The following is a 12,648-nucleotide window of genomic DNA, read 5'->3' as shown; positions in this document are numbered from 1 at the left end:
TAATGGTATAATTATAATGTAATAATAGATAAGCTCTAAATTATAATTTCCAACCTTGTTAATGCACCTGTGTCAATAATCATTTTGAAGTGGCACACACCTGTAATTCTGTGACTTGGGAGGCAGAAGCAGGAGGATTGCTAGTTGGAGACCAGCCTCAGCAACTCACAAAGCCCCTAAGCAACTTAGAGAGAGTCTGTGTCAAAATAAGATATAAAAAAAGGTTTAGGGATGTAGCTCAGTTGTTTAGCACCCCAGGTTGGATCCCTAGTACCAATAGTAATAATAGTAATTAAAGGAATTATTCTGTTGATACATCTGCAGAATTGAAAGCTTGACACCTAAGAACATGGAGCCTCTGTGAGGACATGGGCGACAAAGTCAATAAAATCAAGGGTGTGGCTGAGTCTAAAGAAGGTGACCCAGCCCAGAGGATGCTGAAGAACTCAGGGGTGACAAGGGGGGCTGGTGACAAGGGACACAGCTGTTCCATTGTGCTGGGTTTCTGTTCCACGCAGCATGGGTGGTGGGGAGGAAGTAGGGCTCCTAGCGATGGCCAGCTGCCATCTCTTTCCTGATCCCAAGATCCACTGGGCTGGAGCTGGCTTTGGCCATCAGGCAGAGGTGGAGTTGGCTTGGGTGGTGGCCTGAGGTCATCAATGTGTAGTCAGGGTCTGTGGTCTGAAGGCCCCAGGCTGGGTGTTTGGTTACAGCAGCCCAGGAAGACTAATACACTGACCAGCAGCCCTGGGACCAGTGCAGTGATCTGAGTGTGTCTGGAGCTGCACATTGGAACTGAGGGTCCCTTAGCTCTGAGTGGTGAGCATGTGGAGATGTGGCAAGCCAGCCATGGGCTGGGTGTGAACTATGAGCCTGCTGGACTCTGCCCACCACCTCATGGAACCAGGGCACGGAGTCAGGAATGAGGACACGGGTCTCCCAAGGGTCTCTGCAGAGGTCAAGGATCAAAGGCGGGTCAAGATGGACCCCTGGTCCCCAAAGTATGGCAGACCCCTCCCCCTTGGCAGGCTCAGGCGCCCTCTGGCTGGAAGAGCAGGGTGAGGAAGTGCCTGTTCCACAGAGTTGCTCCTGTGGAGGGACAAGGATCACAGAGAGATGACTGAGGACAACAGCAGGACTCAGCCAGGTGTCCTCAGGGGGTGAACAGCACCAGGGGTGGTGGCCCATGCGTGGGTGGGCATAAGCTGTTCTGTCCTCTCCAGAGCAGAGAGAAGGCGGCCTCCAATTCGATCCCCCCAGATCCATTCACTACAATGAGACCTGACAGTGTGACATCCAGAGAGCAGCTACTGCCTGAGGACCTACACCTCAGATAGGAAAAGCCACCCATCAGGATGGACCCCAGCCATGACTGGCATCTGTCTGCTCAGCCTGCTCTGTCCTGGCGCCCTCCAGCCACAGGCACAGCCCACGTGCTCCCAGCCCTGCCCAGCTGCTGGTCGACCTGAGTCCCTTCAGCTCTCACCTTCCTCCTTCACTATTCTCTTTTTGGAGAAACACAGCTTATTTTAAAAAGATTCTTAGAGATCAAAATTCCTCTTTATCTCACTCCAGGGACAATGGCAGCTTCTAGGATCACAAACAACAGTGAGTGTGGCGCAGGGGAGGGTGTTAGACCAGGAGGCAAGGAAAATAAAATTAAAATCAAATTAAAGCAAGGTTATTATTTTGACTGGCGGGGCTGCCTCTCCCACCCAAAACTGTGGGAAGAAGGCAGCCCCAGCTTTCTTGCAGCACAGCTCCATAGCCCAGAAAGTTACACAAAGGGGGTTCAGATAACAAAACTAGGATGCGCAGAACACAAAGGCTAGTTTAAATTTTTGCGGGCCCCGACATCAGAAATTATGAAGGTCATTAGAGCCTCAGAGGTGGTCATTATCTGGTGAGGGAAGGCCAGGGTTTATGAGGCATCACTACAGTTTCAGAGAGGGCTGCTGTGTGGTCAGAGAGCCAGGCATGGGTGAGTTCAAGGCATGGGCAGGCATTCCAAGCAGGTTCAGAATTTGCAGTAATTTACAGTAAAGCCAAAATTAGCTTTTCATGGCTTTGTAGCGAGATGGCTCTCAATTTTAAGAGGAAATCAGGCTGGGCCTATCAAGGGGAGTAAGGCGCCCACGTGTATTGCTAGTGGGATGGCAGATTGGTGCCACCAATACAGAAAGCTGTATGGATATTCCTTGGCAACCTCAGAGTGGAACCACCATTGGACCAGCTGTCCCTCTCCTCGGTTTTTACCCAAAGGACTTAAAATAATTAGAGAGACACAGCCACATCAATGTTTATAGCAGCAACATTTATAATAGCTAATTTGTGAAACCAACCTAGATGTTCTTCAGTAGGTGAATGGGTTAAAAACTGTGATATATTTATATATATTATTATTCAGCATAAAAAATTAATAAAATCATGACATTTGCAAATTTGCAGGTGAATGGATGCAGTGGAAGAATGTTATGCTCTGTGAAGTGAGCCAATCCCAAGGAAACAAATGCCGGATCTTTTCTCTCCCATGAGGATGCTGATCTATAATGGGGATGGGGGAACATGGGAGAAATGGAAGAACTTTAGAGAGGGCAGAGGAAATGAAGGGGAAGAGAAGGGGCAGGGGGTAGAAAAGATGGTGAAATGAGATTTGTGTCATTACCCTAAGGACATGAATAAAGACACAAATGGTGTGACTCTACTTTGTGTACCACCACAGTCATGAAAAATTGTGCTCTATATGTGTACTAGGAATATACACATATAACAAAGTAGAATAAATAAATAAATTTAAAAAAATTTCTACAGACTTAAATTTAGCTTCTGTGTAAATGACATTCAGGTTAGCTACAATATTCCACTTTGAAAATTCCCTGTGCCTTTCAGTGTATTGGCGAGAAACTGAAAGCCATTGTATTTCTGGTGCTTTTAGGCTCTTTGGAAGCTCACATCAATATTGCTTTTCTTGCATATTTTAAAATATCTTTTAGTTATAGGTGGACACAATATCTTTATTTTCATGTGGTGCTGAGGATTGAACCAGGTGCCTCATACATGGTAGGCGAGCGCTCTACCTGTGAGCCACAACCCCAGCCCCTAATATCTTTATTTATTATTTTTTTATGTGGTTCTGATAATCGCCTCATGCATGAGCATGCTACCAGTTGAACCACATCCTCAGCCCACTCTTTTTGCATATTTTGAACAGTGAAATATATTCCCCACCTTGCCATGGTCTCAGCACCCCTTTAATGTTGCAATACCTGACTTTCAGATGGTAAACTCTTTCAACTGATACCATTAATAATTTCTTTTCTTTTTTTTTTTAAATATTTATTTTTTAGTTTTATTTTTTGGCGGACACAACATCTTTGTTTGTATGTGGTGCTGAGGATCGAACCCGGGCCACACGCATGCCAGGCGAGCGCGCTACCGCTTGAGCCACATCCCCAGCCCCAATAATTTCTTTCTTCTATTTTCTACTACTAATATTGTTCAGGGTCCAATCTCCTATATCATTTTTTTTTCTTTTATTTTCATTCCTTTCTGATTCTAGGTTGCCTGTTTTAATATTTCTAGCCTCTCTATTGTTTTTTTTTTTTTTTAATGCTGAACATGTTTTCAACCAGCAAGAATGTATTCAAGTTTGGCGAGTGAGTATCTGCACACAGTATATTGGATTTCAGCACCAGCCTCTTGAATACACCTTACAATGGTCTCCCTTAGAGTCAGTTCTCCTGGCCACACCTCTGTGTGCTTCTTTCTTTTGCTTTGTTTGGCTTGGCTGTTTGCAGTTGCTATTTTGGGCTAGTTTTAGGAGCAAAAAATGACTCCCACATCTGCTGGTCCTTGCTTTTGCACTGTCACATGCCAGGGAGCCCTCCTTGGAAGTTGTGGGGAGCGACAAGACCTTTCCCAGTCAGCTGTACCACATGTGTTAAATGTGGATACCACTGAATTATGAAAAGTTCGAAGCACTGTGTCTGGACTGTCTTACCCGAGGGCCTTGGGCCAGCCATCTCCAGTCGGCTCTGTGAGGCTCTCAGGGGCTGTCACTGTCACACTGAGGGGGTGAACGGGTCTCCAATTAATGACCATCCGGACAGCACTCTTCTGCGGGTGGCCGTGCATGATAGCCATGCCTGGGTCACGCAATGAAGAGACCTCCTGCTCAAACTTCCAAGAAGTGGGGGGCTTGCACGGCACACTGTAGCGCCTCAGTCCCAATGTCTTCCTGCCATCTCCAAATAAGAGCAATAAAAGGGAAGCCATCGAAACCACCCGAATAATATGTTGGCACAGAAGCAATTTTACAAAATCCACAACGTCCACTTTGGAGATGACCCTGGAACTGAATGTGAGTCAGAAGACAAAGAGCACTGTGGGTGGCCTTGCAGAGTGGGCACCTTATAGCTGCCCTTTCAAAAGAAGGCCCCGCGGTGGGGAGGACTAGGGTGAGGTCTGCGACCTGTGCTGGACACCTCGGCTGCAGGGAGGAGCGAACACAAAGGCTTATGTCATGAGTGTGTTGATGGTGTAAATGTATGCTGTGACGCACGAATAAATGATACTATGAAAAAACTGACCAAAAGACCCCCCCCCCAAAGAAACCTTAGACACAGAGAAAACCTAGCGTAGCCCACAGCAAAAGTGACGGCATGTGACACCCTCTTCTGCAGGTGGGAAGTGATTGCTGTGGCAGAAGCTGACCTCACGCCCTGAGCATCTCCCCTCCTCCACGCCCTTCCCCCAAGGTGATGCTCTGCCCCCAAAGACCCACCCAGGGCAGTGGCCTTGGCTGGCCATGGACTAAGTCTCTGAAACCATGGGAACAAAGTTACGTTTCCCCTCTCAGCGGTTGTCGCCAGGTACCATCACCACAGCATCCAAAAGGGATGGCAGTAGACTCAGGGGGCCTCCGGAGTGGGGTGACATGATGTACCCAGAACACGGAGGAGGGTGCTGCGCGCTGCAGTGGGGGACGGTGGCTGTGTGAGGACCGCACAAGGGGAACAGCACGGGGCCCATGGGCTGTGCCAGAGGAGGCCTTCAGGAGCCAGGCCTTGGCCGGCCCTTCCCACCTGGGTGCCTTGGAGACAAAGAGGAATCTGTCCGAACCCGCTGACAACCTGTAGTTCCTGTTACAGCAGAAATGCCGAAGGAAAGGCACATGCACACACACACATACCCAGTTGAAATGAGCACTGCCTTTACTTTTTCCTCTCCTTCTTTTATACAGCATTGTTAATTAAAACAAGGGAAAAGAAAAAAACATCCTTTCAGCAGCTTAATCCTTACAAGCATGAATAAACATTCTCAGGAAAACTTTGTTTATGGTAACAGTGCTCCGTATTTTTTATCAATAAACTTGGGGGTTAGTTATTCCCTGTGAAACACAAACCCATACACACACACACACACACACACACAAACACACACACACACACACACACACACACACACACACACACACACATATATATATATATAAATTTTACACTTGGCAGAACATTCTTTCTCTATTTAAAATTTTTTTTATTAGCTACACATGACATTAAAATGATCTTGGCAATTCATATATTTGAGGTTTGTTTTTGTTTTTGTTTTTAAGAGAGAGTGAGAGAGGAGAGAGAGAGAGAGAATTTTTATTTACTTTTTAGTTCTCGGCGGACACAACATCTTTGTTGGTATGTGGTGCTGAGGATGGAACCCGGGCCGCACGCATGCCAGGCGAGTGCGCTACCGCTTGAGCCACATCCCCAGCTCCCAATTTGAATCATTGGGGTATAATTTCTCATTTTTCTGATTGTACAGATTGCAGAATCACACTGGACATAGAGTCACCTATATAACAAGGACACAGTTCAAAGAGTTCCTACTTTCTCACAGAACCCCTTGTTTTGCTAAGCACAGCAAAACTTAACTGTGTGCATGAGCACACAGGAATCAACCCAACCTTGAGGCTCACCACAGGCCACCCTGAATTGTGACTCTAGGAAACCAAAGCAGACCCCCAATACGCCCGCTGGTTCCAAGGTTGTTCTTTTGGGCAACTGTGGGCACAGCGGTGGCTCTGAAGACCCCGTGGGTGAGGGCACCTGTGCTAGTGAAGGAGTCTCAGGAAGAGGGCTGCTCCCGCCAGCTCCGACACCCCGAGACCTGTCTGCACAGCAAGGCCCCCTGCTCCCCCACCCATCTCCCTTCCCTCCTGTCATCCTCTCCACCATCCTGACACCCGCTGGTTCCATTCTGTACTCCAGAGGCTCCGCAGTCCTCAAAACCTGGTCCATTTCTGGGTCTCCACTTGAGGGAGACGCCCCTGCACATGCAAGGGACTGAGTAGCTTCTCTCCCTGAATCTCTCTTACTGCCAATTTAATCCCCAGCAGCCTACAGGCCCTTAATGGGGACAGTTTCCTTGCCAACACGTCCTGAGACCTCTCTTTCATGTCTCTGCAGTCACTCTCTGCTCTCTGGGCTGTGCTCCTCTGCAGAGGCTTCATCCAGTTTCCTGAGTTTACAATCCTGTCCCTGATGCAGGGGGGGTGGGTGTGTGTGCGCGCGTGTTTTCAACACTTTGCAGTGAGCAGAGTGCCCCCTGCTGGCCGACCTGCGTTATGACCGCTGTTTTACATGCCCTCCTCCATGGTGTTCAATTTTCAATCCCCACGTGCTTGTGTAAGGTCCTTATAGTCTGGTGCACTGTTCCAAGTGTGTGTCGGTGCATTTGCTGCTGTACATTGCTTCCAGGGGAAATGGGCCTTTGTTTTTTCTAGTTAATGGACCTGTACAGACATCTTCCTTTACCCAATGATTGTTGTAAAATGTTTTCTGTAAATCATTTCTCCATAAACTTTTAAGTTGTTAATAAATAATAAAGGGCCACTTGTAAGTGACACTGCATCTTTCCCCTTCCGGCTGCTCAGATCTTATATGGCATATTTTCTCCATGGTCTCTGGGAGAAGGCTTTGATATTTTTTACATTATTTTCATGTCTTTTACTGAGAAAAAAATATTCAATGATAGATATTAACGTGCTGTAGGAAAACCAACGTGCTGGGCCTCTGGACTCAGTCCTGAGAGGGAGCGCAGCACGTGGGGATGGAGTGGTGCAAGGTCAGTAGAGGAAGGTGGCTAAACCGAGCATCAGCCTCAGAGAGCTCTGCTAAGTTGACCTGAAGCCTGCCCAGGATGGTCAGTTACTGCCCGTGGGATGGTGAAGGACAAGGACCCTGATAAGGGATTCACCTGGGAATTTCTACCAAAAAAATGACGTAGCAATGGTTCTTTGCTCTAAGTGTATTTCATAAGGATGAGTCATTAGGTTGACTAAAGTTTGGCCAAGCAAACATTTATGTCACCTTCAATGGAGTTGTAACATCCGGGCTTCACATCGAATCTGAGCCGAGGGACAGCTTCACTGGCACACCTATGATCCACCCTACTTACACAACCTTGTGGGCTTGCAGGGGGATGAAGAAAGCTAAGGAGAAGGGTACACTTCCTAAGCAGCGGTCCCCACCACTGTATTGCTGATGACACATCGCAACTTCCAGGTCTGATCTGCATTAGAAAAGTAAGAAGGCAAGTGGGGACACTGCAGCTACCTCCAAGTCACACCTGCTGCTGGTGGGATGAAGCGCTATCTTCCCTACTTCCTCCAGGGGGCAGTGTCGCACAGCTTCTGGCCACAATCGTCCTCTCTGTGGGCCAGCGTGTCCGTATGAATGCTTCTGAGTCTGGAGGGATGCAAATGTAAGTGTGAGGTCACAGCATTGTCTTTCTGTCACTACTATGTGAAATGAAACTCTTTGCCACTTAATGCCCATGAGCAGCCCATAACTAACATTTATCAGTGTGTGCATGTTTTATTTCATCCAAGAATGTGCTCTTTTATCCAATATGCTTGTCCATGTTCACAGAAGTCCTCCTTGAGTAGAGTCAAGTCCAGCCCTGAAATAAAACTGTGGACGAACATGAGGCCTTTTCTCACTTTTGCTTTAATTCTCCTCATTTAGTAACTGACAGGGGGTTCAAAATGCAGGTGAGATTGTAATATTCTTTCAGCTGGTTCGAGTCAGACCTCTTTACCTGACACAAATTAGCCTTGATTTTATTTTCCTGGTGAGAAGAGCTTAGATGGCCCCAAACATTCATTAGTCCTAAGCTGGGATGCACTGGCTGTATGCACAGGTTTCTGCAGAGAAGCACAGGTTTTAGGTTTTGGCATCTAGTAGGCACAGCATATGAGCCCAGCTGGTTATGGGTGACAAGTTCTGTTTTCTCACATGTTCAACATTAGAGAAGCACACCAAGACAAGCATTTAAGAAAGGTTTATTTTAAAAGGCGGAGGTATACTTCTCCCAGTGAAGCCAGAAATAGACAGGCAGTTGGTCTACATGGGTAAATCGAGTCAGGTCAGGTCAAGGAGGCCAATTGGAGTGAGTCTGGGAAGTTGGAGAGAGCCCTTCCTCCAGCCTCACCAAGATAACCTGCCCCTGCTCCCACCTGTTGGGAAGGTAACCTGCCCCAGGAATTGCCCCTCCCTGCAGGGAGCTGGGAAGTTGTTCATTAACATGTCCTGCGCTGCTCCATCCCGCCCTTTCCTGTCCATCTGGTCCTCACATTTTGGCCACCTCATGGACAATCTCCTGGGCCTCGTCATGTACACAGGAAGGAGAGACCAGGGGAGAGAGTCTGGGAACAAAGAAAACCTAAGACCTATAAAAACAGGCAGAACACCCCCTTCTTGGGATCCCAAGAAACCAGCCATGGCCCCCTCTCCCTCTTGGGAGAAGTCTGAAGGTTACTTTTGTTAACATGAACTCCACTTCACATGCCTGCCTTGGAGAGGTTCCCTGATGTGATGTCTGAACACGTGAGGAAGCACAACTCCTCACAGGCAACTTGTTCTATCACCAGGAGGGCCAAGGGGGCCAGGGCTGGAATCCTGGTGTCCCAAGAAGGAGGGCGTTGTGCTGTTTTGAAGGACTTAGGCTTGCTCTGTGCTCCTGCTCTCTCGCCCTCATCCCTCCTTCCTGTGTTACCTTGATAGGGTGGGGGAAGGGCTCTGAGGGCATTGCCATCCCTCAGGGGACAGCCTCCAACTTTCTGGACACACTCAAATTGGCCTCCTTGATGCCACCTGACTCAATTTACCTATCTACCCCGATGCCTGTCTAATTCTGGCTTCACTGCTACCTGCCTTGGCCTTACATCTTGGCATCCCTCTGTCCCTACTAGTGAAAGGACACTCACACAAAGTCCAAGGACCACACAGTGCACCTGAATCCCACTGGAGAGATTGATTGCTGAGTTTGTGTTCACAACTAAAAGGCTCAGGGGTCACTCCAGGTGAACTGGGCTGCACAAAATTACCACACACAAGACACAAATGCCTTTTTCTTTGGGGTCACTGTGATGGTTCCTCTGACTTTAAGGATCCACAGGAAGAGAGAGATAGAGCATGCGCTGACCCCTTTTATTGGGAAGCTATTCAAATGAGGCCAGGGGTCAGGTTTCAGGAGGCTGAGTCTATCTTCCTGATGTCCACTGTCAGCAGGTTGACTGACACCTGGGTAGGCCACACCCAAGGGCACAGTAAGAGAAGGGGACACACACAAGGCACTTCCATGGAACATTGTATCTTAAACAGCACAAGGGCTTATATTACAAAGGAACAGGTGAGTGTAGCTCCACCCATGGGGCTGTAGGAAGACATGCCCAGGCACTGGACTAGCAGGATGGGTGCCTGACCCCACATTGCCCAGCAAGGGAGTTAACTCAGTCAAGTGCAAGGTTGGTCTCTCACAATTTATGGGCAGAGCCTGGAGTAAACCAAAAAGATTGTACCTTTGAGAAGAGCAGCAGCCTGTGCACACTCACAGGGCAGCTTTATAGCCTGCAAGAGGAATGTCACCAACATGCTTAGGGGCTATGTCATCTGCTGGAGTGAGGACAACCCTTTAGCAGGCACATGTTCTTAAGGGAGGCTAAGCAGCATTGCCTCCGGGTCTGCAGAGAAAATGGCTCCTCCTAAAGTGGTGCATCTGATGCCAACATTTCTCCCTTTTTGTTTTTATCCATACTGAGGGTGGGGACAATGTGATAGACCCAACCTGATCTTTTATTAAATTGGGAGCCCTCTCACCACAAAGCCATGAAAAGCTAATTTGGGCTTTACTATAAATTACTGCAAACTCTGAACCTGCTTGGAATGCCTGCCCGTGCCTTGAACTCACCCATGCCTGGCTCTCTGACCAGATAGCAGCCCTCTCTGAAACTGTAGTGACACCTCACAAATATTGGCCTTCCCTGGCCAGACAACGACCCTCTCTGAGGCTCTAATGGTCCTCCTAAATTCTGATGTTGGGGCCAGCAAAAATTGTAAACTACCATTAGTGTGATGCTTGTCAGAGTTCTGTTATCTGTAACCCCCTTTTTTGTGTAACTTTCTGGGCTATAAAGCTGGGCTGCAGGAAAGCTGGGGCTGCTGTCTTGTTCCTGCCGTTTTGGGAGGAAAAGGCAGCCCGGCCGGTCGAAATAATAAGCTTGCTTTAATTTGATTTTAATTGGAGTCAGTGGTCTTTTCTTGCGTCCTGGTCTAACAGTCCTATTAGGAGAAACATAGAGGATAATAGGGGTTCTGTGAGGGGGAGGAGCCAAGGCCATACTTGACTGAATGCTCCCCAGGGGACTGTTGTCCTAGATGCTGTCTCCCCTTATCTAGCTGCTCTTGGAGCTGTTTGATCCTGTCCTTTACTACCCCTGACTGGCTGACGTAAAAACACCACTCCCTCTGTAGGTATAGGCAGAGGTCTCTTCTCTCGGCAGTTAATAGGTCCAGTCCATGGCAGTTTTGTTTGACAAAAGTGGCTAAGGAGTCCAATTGAGTCTGTAGGATTAGTATAGACTTGGCTACCTGTTGAATGTCCCCTATTAGCTGATAGGGGAGCTGAGGAACATAGGTAATGAACATGGTTATTCCCAGTGTTCCTGAGGCTGGGCCTGCTGTATCCCCAGAGCAGATACTAGGGGAAAAAATTAAACAGCCAATTGTGTCAAGGGCTCATGTGACTCATTAGAGGGGTAGGGACTTCCCCATTCCTGAGACAATGACTGTAGATGGCAATAAGAGAACTACAGCACATAGACCCTTCCATCTGGGGGGCAGGCAACAATATATAGCTGTCCTGCACAGGAAGGAGGCCTTGGGGACTGGTGAGCAGTGTTTGAGACACTGTGTATGAGATGATCTGTCCACATTGACATTTTTGCAAGTCCCCAGAGGACATATTCCCCACTGAGTTAAAATCTACTGGACAAATTGGAAGAGGGGTACTCCTGAAAGCTCAGGTGAAATGTCAATGGAGTCTGGGGAGGTCTCATGGAGAACCAATGAGCTGTTCAGGCCTAGAGGACCTGCTATTCAATGAGAAAACCCAGCCTTTAGGCACATCCAACACCCCTGGGCCAGGAAGACTTAGTAAGGTTTAGCAGATGGTGAGGGGTGTTAACTATCTGAATTAAGAAACTGTCCTTACATCAGGGTTCCCATCTGATTGATAGATTTAGGGCTCGGTCACCTTATAGGGAAGAACATATTAGGAAGTACTTGGGGCAGCTCAGGAAAAAGGTGTTCCTAGTGAGACTGATCCTGCACCCCACCCTCATGTGACATTCCCAAGTCAGTCTGGAAAGTCTAGCAATATGTCTTGAGAGTGACTTGATCTGGCCACGGACATTGAGATAGTCTAGCTTTAAAATTTGACTGTCCTGTTCAATACCTAGCCCGATCTCATTTGCAGAGGGTTGGCTGATCATAGCATTCCTCTGGGACATGGCTATAGGCAGCAAATGAACCCTGGGAAGAGCAAGCCCTAGGACCCTCTGGGAAATTAGCTAGATTTGGTTTAGGAGACACTGGGTCTGGCTAGAGGGTAAGTACAAAGTACTGCCATGGGGGTAGAGGGGGAAGAGCAATCCTTTTTTTTTTGTCCTTTGCAGTAGCCTGGCTTACTCTGTCTGACAAGAGCCTCCATTAGGAATCCGCTAGAAACTTTGGAAGGTTGAAAAGCCAAATTTTGGAAATGCCAAAGATAGAGGGGGTTGCCATAGAGTGAGATGAGGTGAACAGTTTGAGATGGGAGTTGTGAATCCAGTGTGGAATGCCCTGGAGTTAGGCCACAGAGGGGTAGGTAAGACAACCCTGAATGGCCCCTTCCATTCTGAGGTTAGTAAAGAGGAGGAGGTGTGGGGAGGAGAGAAGAGGAGTCTGTCTCCCGGAGTGGGGACTCTGTCACCCTAGTGGGGCCCAAGGGAGGAGTTTAAGCCTGTCTAAATGTAATTCTACTGACAGCTTAGTCCAGGTTGATTTTAGGGGTTAGTTTGTTCCACCTTTCCAGACAACTGAAGATGGGGAATGTAAAAGTGCCCAGGAATGTTTAGGGCCTTTGAAATAATTTGGGAGATTTGAAATGTAAATTCCAGGCCATTATCAGTCTGTGGCGAGCAAGGTGACCCCAAGTGGGGAATGATTTTTTTTTCTATTAAGGTGTCAGCTACTGCTTGGGCCCTCTTATTAGCCTCTGTCCAGCTGCTGAAAGTTTCTAGAAAGAAATGGTGCGCTAGAAACCACGAAGTCC

The sequence above is a fragment of the Ictidomys tridecemlineatus genome, chromosome Y (genome assembly GCF_052094955.1).
Source record: "Ictidomys tridecemlineatus isolate mIctTri1 chromosome Y, mIctTri1.hap1, whole genome shotgun sequence".
Classification (NCBI taxonomy): domain Eukaryota; kingdom Metazoa; phylum Chordata; class Mammalia; order Rodentia; family Sciuridae; genus Ictidomys; species Ictidomys tridecemlineatus.
This window is presented reverse-complemented; position numbering follows the sequence as displayed.